Source organism: Myotis davidii, unplaced genomic scaffold (genome assembly GCF_000327345.1).
Source record: "Myotis davidii unplaced genomic scaffold, ASM32734v1 scaffold187, whole genome shotgun sequence".
Taxonomy (NCBI): domain Eukaryota; kingdom Metazoa; phylum Chordata; class Mammalia; order Chiroptera; family Vespertilionidae; genus Myotis; species Myotis davidii.
Genome location: NW_006383018.1, coordinates 2436099 through 2458807, shown reverse-complemented (window position 1 = coordinate 2458807; position 22709 = coordinate 2436099). Strand labels below are relative to the sequence as shown.

General features: G+C 40.9%; 1 protein-coding gene across 4 annotated transcripts in view; it reads right to left on the bottom strand.

The window, feature by feature from the left end:
* CDK14 (cyclin-dependent kinase 14) overlaps window positions 1-22709 on the bottom strand; it is a 506888-nt gene that overhangs the window by 384836 nt on the left and 99343 nt on the right. Inside the window, exon 1 of one of the 4 annotated variants that reach the window (XM_006779193.2) lies at window positions 13278-13407. The exons of 2 other annotated variants lie outside the window; for them this stretch is intronic. The gene's annotated coding sequence lies outside the window, so the exon portion shown is untranslated. Of the gene's footprint in view, window positions 1-12677; window positions 12715-13277; window positions 13408-22709 lie in introns of those variants that run through there. One more of the 4 variants, XM_006779194.2, reaches the window with a different exon arrangement.

Below are 22709 nucleotides of genomic sequence, written 5' to 3'. Positions count from 1 at the left end.
CACAGCCATAGCACAAAATATTAGCAGGGGATAAATGACAAATGTCACCAGGATTATGTTATGTGATTAGCAAATAGATTATTCTGGGAGGGCCTGATCTAATCAGGAAAACCCTCCTAAAGCAGCAAATTTTCTCCAGCTAGTCACAGAAAAGAGATGTGATCTAGCTAGCTTGTGAGAGAGCAAACATTGCATGGCACAATCTGTGAGGCAGCCTCCAAGCGCTGAGAGTGGTCACTGGCTGACAGCCAGCAAAAAAATGGGGACCACGGTAATACAACCACAAGAAAACAAGTTCTGCCAACAACTAGTGAGCATGTAAGAAAATCCTGAGCCCCAGGTGTGATCCATAACCACACCCAATACCTTGATTTCAGCCCCATAAGACCAGGGCAACCAGCTTATGCCATGCCTAAACTTCTAACCTACAGAAACTGAGAGCATAACCTGGTAAGTCTGTGGTAACGTGTAACACAGCAATGGAAAACTAATACACTCACTTTACTGAAACTGCTTGAAGCACTTTGCCATTTGAGCAGAATGTTCTTAGGAACATGCTGCAGATACCACTTTCCGAATTTGATCCACTCTATCAGATCCAGGAGAAAACAAGTGGTGATTCTGTGATCAGTGTCAGTAAATGCCTACCCATGGAGAGTGTTCTGCCCGGTGTACCTCCAGCAGCATGACAAAGCCCAGGAGCAAGTTCTGCACGCAATTAAGTTTATACATAGTTTATGCTGGTCTCCACTTCGCTCGGGGTGTATGTGAGTAATACCAGTATCGGCACCAGCTTCATGTATGCATCTTCCTCCAGGAAAGTAATCTATACTTGAGTTTTCCACGCAGGGCAAAGTGACTATTCTGGAAACGTTTCAAGTTTCCAATCTCTGAGACAAACAACTTAAACATGACCTGGCCGTCTCTGTTAACCACCAGCACAACCAAAAGCAGAATCCAGGCCCTTCTGAAAAATAGGAGAAAGTGGCCTTGTGTCTGACCTCAGGAGCTTCTGGAGCAACTCACCCTGAAGACCCCAAAGAGGAAAGAGCAGGGTTTAGTCTAGGGAAGGACATAGGCAAGGTAAAAAGTAAGAATCGTACTCATTTCCCCAGAAAGCTGCCATTTCTGGCAGCTCATGGAATAAAATCATTGACCTGTTCAGGGTACCTGAGGAGAAGAGTGAGCAGACTGGAGTCCTGGCAATGAAAGAAGATTCTAGAAACCAGATTACGCACTGGCACTACTCCCTGGTGCTCAATCTTCCTTTGAATGCTTCTATCAACCTGTCAGCAATATGAACAAACCTCTCCCCTCCCCAAATAGACTCTGTCTTTCTTCCCACAACAAAATGGTTATGGTCAGTGGCGCAGAAAGTCTTGATGACAGATAAAACCTCATACTATAAGGAAACCTGAGGGCAGAAGCATGATCTGTCCAGTTGGAAAAAATTAATGGGAACCCATAACCTCAATAAGGCATATTTTTTCCAACCACCAAATAGTATAGCCTTTTGATCCACTACTAACTTTCACTTATACTCCTAGTGCCCAGATTTTGGTCTACGTTCCAATTCTCCACTATGAAAAAGGAGGACTCCTGGGAAGGTGACCTGATTCCAGTTCACAGGGCAGAATATCCAGCTGTTACCAGAAAACTGGGATCCTTTCCAAAACGCCAGGGATAATGCTAGAAGGACAAAGGAGTCTGCCTATCGGGGTTCTTACTGGCTGAACGGCGATGACGTATTTAAGCATCAAAAGGAAAATAAAGCTACAGTTAAATGAAACCAGTTGAGTTATTGAAAAACCAAGAGCCTGTTATGATTTCAAGAGCGAAAAGTTAATATAAAGGGCAAATGGCAGTTGCAAAGGAAGGCTGAATACAATAGGACATGGTTGGTTTTTAACTCATGGAACCATGAGTAAGCCTAAAAAGTAGGAACTGTTCCAAGAATAAGAATGATTGATCAGAGCCTGTGGAGAGAGAGTCTAAGCAGTAAAAGTGTAGAAAGATCAGCAACACAGGATGTTCCAATGATGACAGACCAGGTCAACACTACACAATAGTAGGCAAAAGGATATATGATGTCATCTAACCAATGTTTTACAAAGAATACGTATATCTGGTAGAGAGATACCAGACATCAAAGAAAACTTATGTGAAACCAATGTGGAAAGTGTTCCTTTGGAAATAAGTTAATTTTTAATAACTATGGGAAATTTAACCCTTAGAAAGAAAACTCAACTTCACCGCTAACCAGTGACTCAGATCTGAATCACTCTGGAAAAAGCAACCAAGACCTCAACAGTCCACACCTCAGACGCTATAACCCTGGGCATTCTGAGCAGGCATTGTTTTACTCCTGGATTTACAAACATCATGTGACACCAAGAAGATTCAAGAAATATTATTACTGAAATCCCTGGAAGGAATCTAAAATAAGCAGATCTGTAGTCTAGAAAGATATACAAAGAAATATAGAAATGGCATTGACAGTGTTGGTATTTTAAATTAGGATAATAGTGTAGTAAAATAACCTGCAGTAATCAGATCTGTGCATGCATGTTTTCTTTAAGGAGAAATATGTTAACATAATCACACTAAATTAGTGCTTGAAATTAAAGAAATTTAATTGTCAATAACTAATGCTTACACAGATTGAAAATATGGTTTGTAAAATTATATTAGCTATATATAGTTTTAAGGACTTGGGGAACTTGGCCAAGCACAAAAGCCACTGACTATGGCTGTTTCAGGCACAGAGACCCTTGGACATTCCACACCCCATCAGTTTCCACTGTCCTTCACACATTTACTGCTTGTGCCCTCAGCATGGGACACACCAACACCAAGCCACAGACTGAGTATATTATTCAAGACTCTTCTCAAAATTACCTTTGTTCAGAACCCTTGTTGATTAAACCCCATGCACTCAGACCAATCCTGTATTAAGAATTCACCTCAGTGACTGTGCATTTATTCCACTCCAATATTTTGCAAACTCGGGGTTGTAATGATTCTTTAAGAGATACTTTAATCTCAACAAGATGATTGTCTCTTCCAAAGGTCAAGGACTGGTTTTCTCTCCTTGTTTTAGAGCCCCCAATAGCACCTTTTCCTTCAAATTTCTGTGTCAAGGATCTGGTAAAGGTTTTCTACTAACTCATAGAAAGTAACTCATAGGTTAAAATGGTTTTCTCAAATCATGTGTTCAGAAGAAAACACCTTTGATACCTCTGCCCACAGCCAATCACAGTAGGCAGAGGTCCCATCAGTGCTGCCTGAAAACAGCAGGCATTCCAATATTACCAGGAATCAAGGATCTAGTTTCTCTGTGACTGCATTTTCTCACACTTCCTTGTTCCATTTAGAAACTGAAGTGACAAAATTTACATAAGCAGGGATGTCTCCTGGTACTTGAAAACAGATAAGGAGAAAAAAATCATCACAAAGACCAAAATAAATTCCCTGATCTTTTTTTTCCAGCAAATTCAATAGAGGCTAGAATTTCAAACAGGGTTAGAGAAGCACCCAGACATCCAGGTGGTGTTCCTCCGAATCAATTATTTTGGTTCACTCATCATTAACAGGGGTCTCTACACAAACTAGCAGACTCAAATCTCAGTAAAAATTGTTAGAAATTCAAAGGCTCCAGAGGCTCCAAAAGTCACGGTTTGACCTACAATTTTAGCTTGAAGCGCTGTAAAATCCAGAAGATGGTCTACCACACTCACAGCAGTGGACTGGAAAGAACACAACTTAATTCAGTTAAGGTTGGCATTCATCTCGAGTGAATTCATTTGGACTGAAAATTGTCCCTTTACATCAACCATTTGCTGGTGATCGGCATTTTCCTGCATTCAGAATGTGGTCTTCTCTCTACCTCGTACACTCCACTCTTTTCATGAAGGCAGACACCAGAAAAAGGATTAGTTTCAAAAATTCCAGTTGACCCACAGCAAATATACATCATGCATCAGATAGTGAGCTAAGTCTTGATCTTCTGACATTCACAAAAGGAATATCCTTTACAGGTCCAATGCAAAAGCAAAAATCTTCACACTCTCATTTGTTTTTCCCTTCACCCATTTCCCAGCATGGGCCTGATGGCTTTCTCTTACTCAGTATCTTCTCTCAAAATCTGTTCCCAATAAAAAAAATAACACACACACACGTCAGCCCAGCCAGTGTTGCTCTGTGGTTGAGCTTTGACTATGAACCAGGAGGCCACAGTCCAATTCCCGGTCAAGGCACATGCTGTCTTCTCTTTAGTTGTAGTCTTTTTTCTTTTCTTTTCTCATTGGTGTGTGTGTGTGTGTGTGTGTGTGTGTGTGTGTGTGTGTGTGTGTAGAGGTGGCAGTGCAAATGGCTACATGGAACAAAGATATAGGATGTATTAGTTATATGTATGTAAAGGGATATATGCATGAGTGTACTTTTACCTCCAGCTGTATTTTACCAGAACCAAGATCACCTTCAGAACTGTAGTTAATGCACAGTGCACAGGCAATCCTGTTGCTCACAGAGGTCAGAATAAGTCACTTAAACTCTCTGGGGCTCAGTTTTCACATCTGTACGATGAGACAGTTGGAGTAAATAACTCTTAAGGTCTTTTACTGCTTGAATACTCTACAATAAACTGTAGGCATCAGTTTACAGATGGTAAATAATTTTAAATAGGTCAACTAGGTAAGGAGTTATGTCATTTTTAGATTGTACCTCATCATTTGTCACTTAAATATAGGCTGTCTTATATGCTATCACAAGCAACTGTGAAATTTGTTTTCATGTGTTTGGTTAATTTTGCTGGGGGAGGAGGAGGTCTTTGTTTTGCTCTGTTTCTCACAAGTTCATTGTATTTCTATGACCAGACTGTAAACAGAAACCGTATCTTCCATTTCTTTAATGTCTCCAAAGCCCAAAGGACAGCATGGAATGGGTGTTCTGTTAATATTTACTCAAACATGGATTGCTTAACTTATTGCAAGCATTCCCCTTTAACTAAACATTGGCCGTTTTTTAGAAATCAGCCCTAAGAAAACTATATAACAATAAGGTGCCTTCTGAGTCTAGATCTTTCCCAGTCCATGAAAAGGCTTTCCCCAGCTGTTCCCACTCACCAGAATTCAGCCTATTATTGTGATTTAATTTAAAAGTGCTTATTTTTCTACTGACCGGTTTCTTTGGGGTCTGACCTAATTTCAATTGAAGTCCTGAATCCATGGCTAAGGGACACAGCTGAATGGACAACCCCTGAGGACTCCACATTCCTTTATGTGGCCGATTCAGTGACTGTAGTTTTGTTATCACCCCTACTGGGCCTCAGTGATGACCACCAAGAGACTTGATAATAACTTTGCTAATTCTATTATGAAATATTTAGGTAGTTTTCCCAGCAGCTTAAATGTTTATTATATATTGCTAAAATAACTGTATGGAGTTGCTTCCCCTTCTGTTACAACTATACACTTGATTTATATATAAAAGGTACAGTTTTATTCATAGACTACATATATTTACTGACCTCTGGGTTCTTTATTTCGTCCAAGTCATAATGATAAATTTAACTGTAAGTTCAATAACACAGCAAAGGTAGGAGTATCATCTCTATTGTTACTTGTGGCCTACATAGGTTTTTCAGAATGTAGCCATCTTTGGGGATAAGAATTTTATCTGGAATACTCTCTAACCCAGGGGTGGGCAAACTTTTTGACTCGAGGGCCACAATGGGTTCTTAAACTGGACCGGAGGGCCGGAACAAAAGCATGGATGGAGTGTTTGTGTGAACTAATATAAATTCAAGGTAAACATCATTACATAAAAGGGTACGGTCTTTTTTTTTTTAGTTTTATTCATTTCAAACGGGCCAGATCCAGCCTGCGGGCCGTAGTTTGCCCACGGCTGCTCTAACCCCTTGCTGGTTGCAGACGATCAAGCATTGGCATCACCTGGGATTTCAGGCCCTCTCCCCCTGCCCTTCCCACAGTCCAACTCAGTCAAACCCTAAATGTTAACAAGATCCCCAGGGGATCTGTGTGCACCTTAAAGTGTGAGGCCAGTGCTCTAAACTGTGTAATGACAGGTTCTGCTACTCTGGTCAAATAAGGGACTGAGATTATGAGAGAGGTCCAGCCTTTCAGAGGCAAAATTTGCTTCAGTCTCTAGGTACAATATGGTCAATAATTATATCAATAGTCCTTGGGTAACTATTTTGCTCAAATGTCCCACAAAAGATCATGGTAAGTTCAGATAATCCTTTAACATAATTTTGAACTCTGAAATAAAGTGTTTTGATAAGGTATACCAAGTATATTTATAAATTTTAAAAAATCAATAGGATCAGGGTGAGGAATAGAAACAGAAAAATATACATAGGTTATAACAGTAATGTAACATTACTTCCTGCAAAGAAATGTACGGATTTATGTTTTGCTACCGAAGCATTGTTTTGCCATTGGTCACCATATCTATGGAAAAAAAAATACCACAAATTTATTCTAAGGAGAATTGAACCCAGAATCTTGCTTTGCTCTTTATTTACCAGAGTTTATTTAGTACCTTTGGAGAAAAAAAAGAGAGAAGGAAGTCACTTCAGGATCCAGAAAAAAGATCTTAAAAGGAACTTACATCTGTGAAGAGTACAGTGCATCCTAAAACAGATCCTCCCCTGGGCAGGGATGTGGTGGGGAAGTCCTCTGTCCACAAGACATTACTGAACATTTCCCACCCAGACTGAACACCTCATCCCAAACAGAAGGACATGGCAATTCTGTGGAAGTCTGGGTCACGGCTTCCACTAAAAACTTACTAAATATCCCAAAAAGCTCAAGGGGAGAAAGAAGAAGACAGGTGACTTTTCTGACCCTCCCCCCCCCTTGACATCCACAATTATATGCTGGTTAAAATTTCATTATGATAAAAAGACAGACAAGAGTATAGCATTGGTATCAGATGGCCAAATTAATGTATGGTGTTGGAAAGCAAAATAGAATTGACACCTATTATGGCTCTCCCCCACTAACTTAGAGCCATGGGACTCGGAAATGGGTGCATGGAATGAGAACCCCCACGCACAAGTGAGTGGCTTTGATGCGATTCCACAGAGCAAAGCCTATTCCAACCTACACACTCCCAGCCCTGCGGTGGAAATAAACTCCCATTCTCGACAACACAGAAGGACTGAGCTACATAGTGGCTCACACTGCATGGCCAATTAGTTTCCTCATCAAGACACTATTCCCTTAAAGCTCTTCTAGAAAAAGAAAATCCTGTGCCTGCAAATAGGGCTTCCCCTGCCCCCACAGATTTCACCGGTTCAAAATATAGATTTCCTTCTTATTAGGTTTTGTCGTGGGCCCCACTTGAGAAGACAAAAACAGTGTGTGTTTTCACCGTGCAGAGGTGAGAAATACCTGGCAAAGGGGACTGACCAACATTTAAACATTTTAAAGCAATTTAAAAACATCTGCCATACCCAGCTGCAGTGGCTCAGTGGTTGAGCATCGTCCTACGAACCAGGAGAACATGGTTCAATTCCCTTTTAGGGCACATGCCAGGTGCAGGCTCAATAACCAGTAAGGGGCGTGCAGGAGGCAGCCGGTCAATGATTCTCTCTCATCATTGATGTTTCTATCTCTCTCTTCCTTTTGTCCCTCTCTGAAAGCAATAAAAATATATTTAAAAATAAAATAAAAACACCTACCATGTCAGAAGCACTAATAATCAATAAACAGACCAGGCTGAGCACAAATTCATAGAGGCTTGAATCAATAACATGGTGCAGGATGCTTTCTACCTGTACACATTGGCTTGGAATTTGAGGGTTTTTAACAGCACTGAGGACTGGAGTGGCTGTCATGTCTCAAAGGCTGTGCAAACAATAGTCAGGTGCCTTCAGAATTCTGTTTTGTTTCTCTTCTGAGTTTCCCTGCACCACCCGTAGTTTCTTTGTAGGGAGCCAGGCTAGTTGTTCCTTCATACTTATTCCTTTCAGATGTCTATAGCTCGCTATTCTGTCTCTCATGTAAAGTAAAGCATCCAAAGGCACAATAACATTAGAAATGGAAACTGAAAAGACACTGCTGGAGCTACTGGCTGTTCCATTAGGGCCTGGATTTCTTTCCCATGAAAACCATATGGACAGCATTTAAAAATAAATATTATAAATATTTGTATATTCCTTTCCTGAAGGAGAAATAAAATTGTGTACTCTCTTCTTATTCTGAGACAGGTGGCTACATAAATAAAGACAACTCACATCTCCTCACCTACAATAACCATCTTTTTAATAAAATTTAAATGCATTATTAATGTCCGGATAATAATTTAGTGACTAATGTCATGAGTGATGCTACAAAGTTTAAAAGTTTAATGTTTTCATTCTCATTAAATAAATCCAGACGTGAACCCTACCAATGAATTCCAAAAAAAATGTAGGGCATCCTTCAATACAGGATTGAATTTTGAAGCTCTTAAATTTTTCAGAGACCCATATGTGGGTCACTAACCACACAGAGCTTATGAAGAGAAACACAGGGAACAATGAACCTTTGGGGAGAAGTGGAATGCAGCTTTCAATGCAGCTTTGACAACTGGTCCATCTACTGTAAAGAGCTGAAATTTCCGCAATAATAGAGTTGAAAGCAATCCACTAACAATAAAGTCCGAACTGATTTCATGAGGACTGGCTCTGTAAACCTTTCCTATGACTGGGACAAGTCACTAGTGAATCCTAACTGACATACCCAAGGCGAATAGAGCATTGTGGTGGGATGCACATGCCCTGCTGCTTGTCTGCCACCTGAAAACAGCCCCCGGTGTTCCAGGAGCATCTCACTGTCATCCTTGTATTTCTGAGATCTCATTTAGCTGAGGAATGGGGGGGTGGGGGAGGGAGTGCAAACTTTCATCAGCTTAGCAGGAGAGGAATCTATAGAATATAGACACTTCCCAAACCTGCCACTCAGTACATGGAATACTGGAGCATTTTTTCACATCCTCCTTTTAGACACTCAAACCCAATCAACATTCAGAAATTGTTATGTGTGCCCAATAATCAAGCCAACTGGAGCAGGAGGTTGGGCAAGATACAATGCAAGTTGTTAGAAAAGAGAGATGGGGATTAAAAACGTCTATAGGATGATGACAATGATGATGATGGCCATTGTTGAGCTCTTATATAATAAGAGTTACTATGAAAAATGCTTTATATATAGTTTCTTAATTAATCCCTACAACAAGCCCATGAGGTACTGGTATTAGCCTGATTTTGCAGATGATTCCATTGAGGCACATAAGAATTAAGTAGCATATCCAAGAACACACAGTCAACAGAGGGAACGAGGTTTATTCCAGGACCCTGACTACAAAGCCCAAGCTGTTGAACATCGGGTTGTCTTCCCTGGAACTTCTATCCTGAGAGAAATAAGCAAAGGACAGACCTGGTCTCCAACACTTCTCTTATTCTGTCCTCTGATGCAAAAGCAAAGCACTTTTAAAGCAAAATAACTGCTCTGTGGTCTGAGGTTTTCTGACCCACCTTCCCCCCTTCCTCTGCCCAACCTCCACCACCCAAATTTAACAGACTTTTTTTTCATCCTCACCTAAGGATATGTTTTTATTGATTTTAGGAAGAAAGAGGGAGAGGAGAGAGAATCATTGATGTGAGAGAGACACATCGATCAGTTGCCTCCCATACACACTCAGACCAGCAAATCGAACCTACAACCTTTTAGGATATGGGATGACGCTCCAATCAACTGAGCCACCAGGCCACGGCAACATACTTTTGACTAATCTAATTCTGCCTCATATCAAAAGTTAGAAAATAGGACAGGCTGATGGGGAAGATGAGATGATTCAGGCATTAGACATTACCATGTTGACTCTTCTTCCTCCATACATGTTTGTGTTTCCTGACTACTTTGTAGATAAACATCTCTGAGAGCATTAACTTGTCTTTCTAAAAAGGATCCTCTATCAGAAACACATCTGGATTTAAGAGAAGCAGTATCAAGTAGAAATCTGAGAAAGAGAATGCTATATGTTGAAGCCAGGCTTATCCAATGGAAAACTGCTTAATAGGGCATCAAGCTTACACCCTCTCTCATGCCTCTGTCAAACTCAGAGGATAAGTGGGCTGTTTGTATTGAGTGTCCACCGAGAAGAGCAGTGGGGAGTGAAAGATGGCTTGCAGTGGGCATCAGGAGCCTCTCCCCCATTGGCTGAATGAATGAGCCAATGAGACAATACAATTGCTGAAATACCTATCAGTTCTGAGAGTCTCCGAATCTATAAGAGGACCTAACGTGATCAGTCTTTACTTATAAAGTTAGATAAAGTAAGGTACTAGAAGCAGAGTGGGTGCAATTCAAATGTGAATAATGACAAAAGCCACAGGCCAGCCTTCCAGTGACTATTCAACTGATTGCTGCTCTCTATCAGCTAAGAAGTGACATGAAAGTGTAAGTAGCCCAATTACCATGCTCAATTACCAGACCATGTAAAGAATCCAAATGTGATCTATCCACAGGTCATTCCCTCAGTGCTTTTCTGCTCCTCATTCCTTCCCCCTGCCCACAAGGTCTTTGTATCTCTAAATTATCTATGATCGTGTCCTTATGGGGACTTGATTTAGTGAAATCATATATGGGTTGGAGGTATTGCTGTCTTTTCCATATAAAAATCAAAGCATTTATTTAAAAGGGATAAAATTCTGACACATGCTACAACATGGATGAACCTTAAAAACAAGCTAAATGAAATAAACCCAACACAAAAGGACAAATACTGTATAATTCCACAAATACTGTATGAGGTCCCTTGAACAGGTAAACTTATTGACACAGAAAGTAAGCTAAAGAGTACAAAAATCTGGCAGGAGGGCAATGAGAAGTTATTATATAATGGTAGAGTTTCTGTTTGGGGTGATGGAAAAAGTTCTAGAAATGGATAGCAGTGATGGTACCAAGCTACTGTGATATACTTATTGTCAATAAATTGTACACTTAAAAATGGGAATTTTGTTTAAAATTGTAAATTTTGTTAGGTATACTCTATACCACAATTTAAAAATAAAATAATCAAAGCTTATAGTATCTGTTTCATAAGTGCCCAAAATGAAAAAAGGGGGGGGTGGGGGAAGTGCCCCCAACCTTCTTGTTGAAATATTTCAAAAGGAAGTATATTGTAAGTTCCTTGAGGACAGGGACCAGATCTATTTTATTTATTGATTCATAGTAGCTGCACTATTACACAGTAGACTCTTCATACATGTTTAATAAATAAGTGACTAAAAGAAAATAGACAAAGGACTCTCCTAAGTGGGAAATATAATATTCAAAAAGCATTAAATGTACTTATTCTTGAGAAAATATAATGAAGCATAGTCCATAAAAAAAAAAACAAGATACCAATGCTACTATTTCTAAGCTCCTTCAGTTCAAGGAAGGGAGCATATCCATTTCATCTGTTCTTCCTCACAGCATGTCCTACAAGGTCTTACACATGGTAGATGCCTAATAAATGTCTGTACAATGAGGAATAAAAACTGCACGAGTGTGAAATCAATGTCATATTATTGCTCTACTATTTATTCCCCTTTTTAAAAATTACTTACTTTTTGCAAATGTACAATTCCTTCTGTCACAGGGCGAAAAAATAAACCTCACAGCTGACACAGAGTGAAGGTAAAAATATAAATAGCTAGAACACATCACTCTCAGAAAATGAAACAGTAAACATAGGCACACCATCTTCTGAATAGAAAAAGAGTTCTTTGTTAGTTTATTTTTTAAAAAAGAACAACTGAAGTATGGGAAATAATAGTTTATATTCCATCTTAACTCTTTAAAAAATAATTTAAAATGTCAAAACAGAAAAATCTGAACTCTCTTTGGAAGAAAATTCAAATATTCATTTCCAATAATTCAATGTCCAACCTTTACCATAAACAGTTGAGTAAATATAGAAGCATATTTAAGGCTCCTCCCACCCCCTCCCCCCAAAAATGTCTAGTGAACCCTAATATAGTATCAATATTTCTCTCAATTAGCCTATCAAGTAATCAAGTGGTCTTTCTTACAATGCCTATGTCAAAATTATACATAGCTGGCTTAAGGCCAGCATGCTACAGCAAGTTACTGATGATGTTCTCGACTAACATTCACAGCCTACATCATTTAAATTTCACATGAATTAATGAGTTAAATATACATAAGTAGAATATTTTTAAAGCAAAAAATCAAATGCTGCCATCCTTAACATTCAGCCCCTATTTAATAGATGGATCCTTGTAAATTCACCAAGACCATGTAGTATAGTAGCCTCACTTTGAACAATATTAAAACATGTCCTTCAACTTCCACCACCCCTACCCACTATACTCTGTGCCAATTAACAAAGGAAATAGGAATTCAACCTCTGTAGATATCAAGGTTTACATTTCTGTCTCTCGATTGTTATCTTCTTCACAAGCTGGTGAGCATCACTGTAGAGTAGCCTGTCTGCTGCCCCGGTCCCTCATGCGTGCAGGGGTTTCTCCATTTGCATCCAAAATGCTAATAGTCCACTATTCGAGCAAGCACTTCAAGCAGAACTGCATGAAGGAGCAGCACTTCCACACATGAAAGCATAACCACCACAGGTGTAATGATGCAAAATACCGGCACACTAACCTCTGCCAGGCAGCACACACTTACAGCAGGTGCGTGTCTGTGCTCCAGAGGGGAGCGGATGGGATGAGCAGGGAGGAAGCCCCAGATTCCTAATATATCAGGGATGTTTATGCCACTCCGATCCAACCCACCTAATTCATAGACATCAGTTTACCCAGGTGAAAAAAGTAGTCTCCTGTCCTTCACTAGCTTGACTCAGAGGGCACGCAGCCAAGCCTAACCAGGCAAAACAATCTGTGAGACCTCGTTAAGCTGTAATAAGTAAGTTTCAGGAGAAATAAGACTCAGCTATGGCAGAGAAGCACAGTCTCGAAAGCTTTTCCTCATCTTGTCACTGCTACTGGTGTTTACAAACTACAAGCAGTAGCCTCGGGAGCCTCAAGACACTCTCCCAAGGGGAACCTCCAGTCAGATCCCTAATTTAAATACCTCCTTGATCAGTCTGTGATGTTGCTGGCAGTTAAATGGAAGGGGATGAGTAAAATGACATGCAGAAAATGAATCCTTTTCAAGTTGTAAATGAGTGAGTCAGGATTCAGACTTGCCGAGAGGCTCCAAATTAAAACCCCTGCGCTAATTTTAAAGCATGCTCCCTCTTACCGTTTCGCTGTTGTCTCTCTCGGGCTCGATTCACCTGCAACTCTTTAACATGATCTCTAGCAATGTGTCTGCACCAGGCCAGGCGCATCCAGTAACTGAATTCACATCTTTCTGCACTGGCAAGCTGAAATGGTACGGCCGTACTACAACCAAGAAAGGGGGAAGCAGAAGCAAAAAAAAAAACAACCGCCCAGAAATCACTTCAGAGAAGCCAATCTTGGTGGAATACGACCCAAAATGGTTTAGAAGAACACAAAGCACAGGCTAACGTTCAGTATCCACAGCTTTAACGATGTGATTCATTTTCCCCAAACGATCTTCTATTTTCCTCCAGGCACGATGGACTTGCCTGTGGAGTTCCCAGGAAGGCAGAGTAACCGGGCTCTGCAGCAGCATTGCAGCCAAAGTAACTGTGCATATGCCGTCCAGACGCTTCACAACACACTGTCTCGCCAGAAAGATATTGATTTGCAATGCAGGGCTGCTTCAAAAGAAGACAGAGTTGGAGCCAAGCAGCTAATGGTGATTGCATGGGAGGAAAAGCATTTAATCAAAGGGATGCACCTCATCGTGCTCAATTCAATTTTTTAAAAGCACTGGAGGCAGCCAGTCAGTATCTTGAGTGACAACCCCGTTAAACAATAATCTGAGGTCCTGTAGGAGGCCAAGTTTGGGCTACCATCATTCATGTGTCTATGTGCATATATCTGTCATAGGCAAATGGGGCATAACTGAGAACTCTAAAGTAATAATGCACCAAATATGTGAGGTAAAAAGAAAATTCGCAGGTGGCATTTATGGACTAAAATGATAAAACACAGTTATGAGCCTGCAGAATTCTTAGTGGGGTTAGGCGCATACCACTCTCAAAAGTAAAATGCCAACACAAACCAGATCTCACAGTCCTCAGGCTAATTGTGTCAAGTCATGCCACATGGTGCTGGGTGGCAAGGAAGAATGCCAAACTGCTACTCGAATAGCGGCCCCTACAGGAACGTGGTTGATCTACATACAGTTCATCCTCATTTAAATTATTTCCTATCCTCAGAAAACAGAACCACAAAGGGGTATACATTAGATTAAGATACAAGGAAACAATTGAGAAATATGTTAGGCAGAAAATAATTTTTTTAAATATATTTTATTTATTTTTCACAGAGAGGAAGGGAGAGAGACAGAGAGCCAGAAACATCGATGAGAGAGAAACATCGATCAGCTGCCTTCTGTACATCCCCTACTGGGAATGTGCCCGCAACCCAGGTACATGCCCTTGACCGGAATCGAACCTGGGCCCCCTCAGTCCGCAGGCCGACGCTCTATCCACTGAGCCAAACCGGTTCCGGCAGAAAATAATTTTTTTAAAGCCAGGCATGAAATCTGCCCTCACAGATATTCAGTCAATTAAGAAATGAAAGTATAATAGGAGATAGCTATTGTGTGAGTGATGAGTGGCCAATATGCCCATAACTCCCAGGACTGGGTGCGCACTTATCAATCAGAAGCTCAGGGAAGCCCTGGCCAGTGTGGCTCAGCTGGTTGGAGCATCGTCTTGTACACTAGAAGGTGGTGGGTTCAATTCCCAGTCAGGGCTCGGGGAATCAAAGTCTCGGGCCAGGGCACGTTTGATAGGCAACCGATTGATGTTTCTCTTTCTTTCTAAAATTCCCTTCCTCTCTCTCTCAAATTCAATTTTTAAAAATGTAATAAAAAAAAAACACTCAGGGAAAAAAACTATCCTTCACATTCTAATGGGTTTAACGGAATTATCTCCCGTACCCCCCATTTGCAAGCCATCTTCACATTCATCTTTCCAAAGGACACTGTGAAGATATTGGACTTTATTTTTTCTGAGACAGAAAAGCTCACTCCAAATCTTACAGGAAGTTCTCCTTCAAACACAAATATGATGTCCGCCCTTCTGCACCAAAGCCAAAAGAGAGAGCTATCTCTTTAATATCTGGAAACTATTGAGTTTTATGAACACCATTTCTGCAAAGTAAACTTCATTTCAATGAGTCTTTCAAAAATCTGAGGTTTTGTTTAAGATTGCTCAACCCTCCAGCCCACAAAGACTCCTTTTCCAGAGCCAACAGCACTTCTTATTTGAATCATTTAGGACTTAGTCACATGCTACCTCATAAAACTCTCTTATACCATTGGCATTCTTCCCATTTTGAGGCCCTTGTGGAACGAACAGCATCAACTTCATTCTGTTTTATTCCGCCAAAGCCCATAACACAATACTAGGCATCGAGCAAATATTAAATAAATATTTAACAAATTAATGAATTTCCCAACTCCATATTTTAGGGCTTGAATAATCTCCCCTCCCCTATCAGTCAGTATTCTCTGGGAAAACTCCACAAGTGTTATCTTAAACTAAAGTGTTATCTTTAGTCACTTCTTCCAAGTAGTTCTATATCTTCTTTCCTACAGTTAGTTGGTGGACAAGAGCATGCACAGCATTTGTATTCACTAAGCTATCCTGTATAAAAGCCAGGAAACTTAACACAATGACATTTCTCCTTTATTTTTCCATTTACTCATTCAAAAAGCATGTACTGATGCGCCCAGCAATGGGAACATCCATGTTCTCTGCGTTCCAGGAACCTAACGAGTGCTTAAAAATAAAGCAAGTAATAGCAATACCCTGAAATGAGTGTTTCCAGAGCACTTTTGTTGGACACAAATAATGTTCCTTGGGTGGCTCACAGAAGACTTCAGGGAGGAGGCAGCATAGCTGAGGTTTCGGGCACTGCCTGGGAGGGATGGGCAACTAAGAAACAGCACAACAGGACTAACAGGTCAGAGCCTGAAACCAGAGCCATACACAGGGGTGGCAGCTGGGAAGGCTAAGGGAAAGGTGGCTGACACCAGAGCAAAACGGGCTAAGAAATGAGCCACTTTAACCTACAGGAAGCTGCCATTTACTCCAATAGGAAGTCACTAAAGGACTGTGAGCAGAAAGTGGCTGGAAGGGGCTTTTCATTTTACAAGGGGGTAATGGTGCAGAAATAGACGGGAGGAGTGAAGGAGGGGAGGTGAGAGGGGCCACTTGGGAGACTAAACAACAGTTCAGTCAAGACCCTGACCTACAGCAGTAAAAGTGGAGATGGAAGGACAAAGGAAGTGAGAGGCACTGAGGACGGTGACTTGTTGAGTGACTGGGCATGAGGTCTAATGGGAAGGGAAAATCCAAGCACGACTCTGAATTCTGAGTGTGATTTGGTGAAAGGTGGGGTCACAAACTAAAGGAGTGGGCACAGGAAGAACAAAAGCTTGAAAAGGGAACACTACCATGAATTCAGTTTTTATACACGTGGAGTTGTAGGTATCTTCGGAACAGTCAAGTGGACACGTTGGGTAGGTGCCTGTCTTAAGGATCTGGAGCCCAGAAAAAGGGTCAAAAGTTCCTTTGTGTCTTAGATCAGGGTTTCCACTCTACAGGAGTCAAGGAATTAATTTGAACTACTGTCATCAGCAGCTCTTTCTAATATCTATGTATTCAACAAGTACTGAGAAATAGAGCTGGGCCAGGATTCTTGTTCACCTAATTTTTTGAGGGCATCCTCTCAGAGAAAAGGGGTGAGGAGGAAGGACAGGAGGATGGGGAAGAGCTGAGGAATAATGTGGCCGCAGGTGAAACAAATGTACCCAACGCTAGTCCCACTGCAGCAAGAGGGCCAGCCCTGTGTAGGCCTGGCGGTGTTCACTGAGGCCTGGAGAGGAAGGGCTGCCATTTAGGATGGGCGCCCCCTGAGCAGGGAGCCCACTGTGTTCACCACACTAGGCTTCAGACACAATGGACACATTTTTCACAAATCTGATTCCTGCCTCAGGAATCTTTGTCTTTGCTGCTCTGTCTGCCAAGAACATTCTTCCCAGCCAACTCCTTCCCATTACTCAGCTGGAGCTCAGGAATCTCCATCTTCAAGTCCTGCTCAGGTTCCCCTCTTCTGTTGTTGCTCCTCCCTCCCCTGCAGTTAGTTGCATTAGTGTGGCTTCACTATCTCACTGACTGTTATTTATCTGTTTGTCTTCCTCCCCCACTAGAATGAAAAGTGCTCAAGAGCACAGACTTCTAACTCATTTCATTTTGTTCTCCTGTGTTTCCCCAGCTCCTGGGACAGCACTCAATACTTGTTGAATACATAGATATTAGAAGGAGCTACTGATGACAGTAGTTCAAATTAATTCCTTAATTCCTATGGAGTGGAAATACAAAGGGAGCTTGAGAAATGTATGGGGCAAACGTCAATGTCGATAAATGTACACAACTAGGCAAGAAGTTTGGCTACACAGCAAAAGTATAGCGGCTAGAAGGTACAGCTACAGGAAATTAATCATTGTGTTCATGTCACACAGGATTCAGTCTATTGCTATTAAGAATATCTTTATTAGGGGACACTGACATGTATCTGAAAGCACACCATAAAAGAACCATAGTAGAGGTTAACAATAAAGGGTCTATCTTTAAAGAGAAGAGACAAAAAGTCTTTTGTGCAAATAGCATCTCAGTGGATAGAACGGAAATGGCAGGAAAGAAAAATGCTGACAAAAATGCTAGAACCTGACATCGGCTTAAGTCATTTTGCAGAAAAATGAAAATTAATTTCTTGAAGTGGCTGCCTTTATGTGTGATTTTTTAAGATTCTAAAGTGTGTTATGCACTTCCCTGGCTTTTTAAATAGGTTATAATAAACAAAACCTGATCCTCAATTGATGATGAGGTCAATCATGAACATTAATGGAGAGCATACAGGGCCACTGGGCTCTGGTCTCAATAACTGACATCTGTGTTTCTCTGCTTCCTTGTATGGTTATTCACCCTTTGTCGTTAGGTTTTCCTTCTCCTGGCTCTAAATGCGCCTCCTCCTAACACCAAAATACTCTTCTCAGTCTTGCCACAACCTTCTGCAACCATCCTCACACTGGGCAAGTAGATAAATGGGCTTATCAGAAAACTCTGTGAATAGAGGGTTGAGTGAATAGATGGGTTCAAAGCAGGACTAGGAACTTTCTCCTGAGTGGATAAACATTAGCCGAGACACCCACCGACCACAAGCTGTGCCCTACCGGCTTTGTGGTTCTTATTTGAGCAGAAAATTCTTGTTTCCTATCAACCCACCTGGAGTTATCTCAGACAAATGAAGCTGCCATATGTCTGAGCTTCACTTCTTTAAGTAGGATATTACGGATAGGTCCTCCCCCAATACCTCCCCCACCAAAAAAAAAACACCTAAAAAAAAAAAAAGAAGTAACTGAAGAGTAGAGAAAGACTATAACTGAAAAATGAAAAAGAAACATTAAATAAGAAAAGGCTTTAAAAATTAGGAGGGAGGTAAGAATAAAGACTACTTGATGCATATAAATCTACTACAAGTCACCTATTTTATGAATTAACTTCATTAAATCTTTAAGCTTCTAAGGAAAAATATTTTATTCTGAAAAGTGATAAAGAAAATATTTCCCAAAAAGAGTCTGAGTTTCAAATTATTGTAATTCTATGTAACCTTAGCAATTTCTTTCCATCGTAAGTTGTTATGGTGAAATGTTCAATACAATTTATTTAAAAATGTTCATGATGTTTTCAAAAACCTAAACCCTAATTTTTTATAAACCCTAAAAATTTTAAATTTAATTCTTCTCCATGCATGCCAGCCATTATTTACACTCTTATATATTCAAAGAAATCTTACTCAAAAGATTTTCTCAAAACATTATGAAAGTTGCCGTAAGCGGTTTGGCTCAGTGGATAGAGCGTCAGCCTGCAGACTGAAGGGTCCCAGGTTCGATTCCGGTCAAGGGCATGTACCTTGGTTGCGGGCACATCCCCAGTGGGAGGTGTGTAGGAGGCGGCTGATCGATGTTTCTAACTATCTCTCTCCCTTCCTCTCTGTAAAAAATCAATAAAATATATATTAAAAAAAACATTATGAAAGTTACTTAAAATACTTTCTCAAGACACTCTGAAGCAGTTTGAAGTAAATGTTTAAAAGCCATTACTTAACCACAAAACCAAAAATACTCATATGTCATTCACGGCATTTCATGGAAACTTTAGGATTTTCTTCTTAATTACACAACTCTGAGTGTTTTCTGGATTTTGGAGGGGGAAATTAAACAAATTTTATCAGTAAACACACACAACCCAATAAATTTATTCCTGAAAAACAGTGCATTCTGTTAAACTGCACCCTAAAAACAAGAGGGCTTATGGGAAAAATAAGGTTGAGGGCAGACCATTCAAAATGCTAATGCATCCAGAACACCAAGAAAAACAAGACACTCCTACCAAACACACCCACACAGGTCACACTGTCTTCATCTCCCCCTTCCCTATAGCGCCATCCGGGGGCCTTACATAGGGTAGAGGCTCTGTTTTGTTTCTTGCCTAGGGATGCATCCTGGCTGTGCACTGCAGAAAATATGTCCAGGTGAAAAAGTTCAGTGATGAACTTCCTCCAGGTTGGAAATTTAAAGTCCAAAGACAGAGCTATAATAGGGAACTTTAAATTATGTTAGGAAAAAGCAGCACAGAAGGATGAGGTTCATGAATCTAATAACACAAACAGGTAGATGCAGATGATAATAATAAAAAGGCAGGCCTTTTTTTTCTTGCCTACATTTCAAAAATCAGAAATCTGACTCTTCTCCCCAAGATTTCAGCCTACTCCTCTGCAGGGAACCACTTTCCTTCCCCACCCCCACCCCCATACACAGCGTTTCCTGGTTGTGTGCCCGCAATGACCCCAAGGCCTACGTCTCAGCCTTTGCTTTCTCCCATTAAATTTCTAATCCTTTTCGCATAAGACTTGTATTTGCATTAAAACCTACATTACATGGTTGGTTTCTATATACATACATATACACATTTATGCAGTTACTATTTACTCAGGTGACACATAAAATGCCTGGGCATTTCCATGGCCCTGTACAGTTTTTCCTATTCACGCCCCAGCAAAAACACAACTGGATTTTTGATGTGGCGCCATGCCCCAGGTGTGCAATGAAGCGGAAGACCCAGATGTAGAAGTGATTGTATTATGGCCACATTTTCCAAAGAACACTATCAGAGCGCTCCAAATGTGTAGCGTTAACATGATCTGAGAAATGTGCATTAAATTGTAAGACTTCAGTGGCAGACAAGGAAAAAGGGTGAAAGGCAGAGAGAACAAGACGTAAGGATTTTCTCTCTTCCTGATGTCAGGATGCCAGGCAGGAGAGAGCCGACAAATTCATGACTATCCAAAAGCTTCTTAAGGAGCTAAGGCTTGTTTTTTAAAACAGCTAAGTCTTTGAGTTAACTATCAAAAGAGGAGAAAGAGTTTTCTAGTTCAGGGTTATGAGTCAGCTTTATTGCTTTCAGGAACTTTATCCTAGCTTTGTAAAATTTCACTTAGTTAGAAAATCAGAAAAACCCCAAAGAAAGAACGCTTCCTGCCAAACAGACAAATGACAAATAATTTCAAATTGCATTTGATTTTTTTTTAATTGATTGATTTTTTTTCCAGACAGAGAGAGACATCAAATGTGTTGTTTATGCATTCATTCATTGTTACCAGTGTATGTGCCCTAACCGGGATCAAATCCACAACCTTGGCATGTTACCAACTGAGTTACCTGTCCAGGGCTACATTTGACATTTTTAAATCTAGAAGTTCCCTGCCACTGATATAGTATGTGCTTTAAAATATTAAAGTACCCATTAAATAGTTTGCTTCCTTTGTCTTCCTCTGTACATCTAAGAAATAAAACAGGAAGCAGGACCATGGGAAAGAACGAATAACACTGTACATTCAACAGTAAATACTCACAATAATGAAAAGATAACTAACTCACTACTGAAGTTAAAATATGGCCCAGCTGGAGAGGCTCAGTTGGTTGGAGTATTGTCCCATGCACTGAAAGGTTGCCGGTTTGATTCCTGGTCGGGGCACATACCTGGGTTGTGGGTTTGATCCCAGTCAGCGCCTATGAAGCCAAAAGTGGGGTGGGGTTGGGGGCATTGGTCAATGTTTCTCTCTTTCTTTCTCTTTCTCTCTCTTCTCTCTCTCTCTTTCTCTCTCTCTCCTCCCCCCCCCCATCCTCTCTCTAAGCATGTCCTCGGGTGTGGATTTAAAAAATATAGGGTGTCCCCTAAAATGTACACATGCATTTTGAATAATTATAAAGGCAGTGTTTATTTCATTTTCAAAATTGAGCTATCAGCTGTTAAAGTGTGTATACTTTTTTGGGACTAGATAGATAGATAGATAGATAGATACTCTTACGTAATTTAATTAACTTTTATGTGGCCAATGTCTTAGTATTTGCCTTTTCAAGCTAATACTGGTACTAATTTAGATCATTCTAAAACTACATGCACATCACTCTCAAAGACCAAAAAGCAAACCAAGGTAACCATTTATCTAACGAAAAATCCCCAGATGATCAAATCACCAGCCCAGTCTCACTGGCATAAAAGAGAATGAGGTTCACTGCAAAAAATGCACGCGGAACAGGGATACCGACAGCTCTGAAGTGCTTTAACTTACTCCCACCCGCCTTTGGTCTCCCGTAAAGCAGTGACAACAGCAGCACCCAAATACCCTCGAATCTTTTCTGCCACTCCTCGTGGAATGTTTTTCCTGAGAGGTGATTAAAAAGACAGGTTCTTGGAATGGTTCCTCCTCCAGCAGCGCCCACTGCAGTCTAGGGAGGCTGCACCCTGTGCAGGACCAGACAGAGGACCCAACTAAGCCAGTCGTTTCTGGGACTTTTCCATCCAAAACTGAGTTACACTCCATCTTTCCAGCCCTGACGGTGGCAAAGCAGGGAGAACATCAGCTTAGAAGCCACCAAAGTCAGTGTCTCTAGCCCTGAAGAGAAGCTGGACTGAAATCCTGAAACTACCAAGAGTGAGGGTCTAATGATAAGGGCAAGAGACAGCACTGAAAGCATGGGGTCCCTGGTCCCGGCCGCTGAGCTCCTCAGCACTGCCTGGCTGCCTGACTCTCTCAAGTGTAGTTGCTCAGCCTTTGTTTCTGTCCTGCCACACTATCCTCCTCCAAAAATCCCATTTTCTCTTTAGCTACTTCAGGTTGATTTTCAGTTCTTGTAACCAAGAGTGCCAGTACACATGGAAATACATGTACAAAAGGACATGGAGCTACTGTGAGGTGCTAATGCCAGAATGGGAGCTAAGTCCCCTTAATAAGTGTGGTAAGGTGTACTCAAATTCTAGGCACAGGACCTAAAGGGAAATAAACTGACTTACCGTATTTGCCGGCGTATAAGACGATTTTTTGGCCCTGAAAAATATGCCTCCAAGTGGGGGGTCGTCTTATACGCCAGGTACACTTCAGATAGACTGCCCATAGTGCTTGCCCCGTGCCATAGTGGCCTCCCGATGCCCGCCCACTTCATTCCACATACCGTTCAGGCATCAGC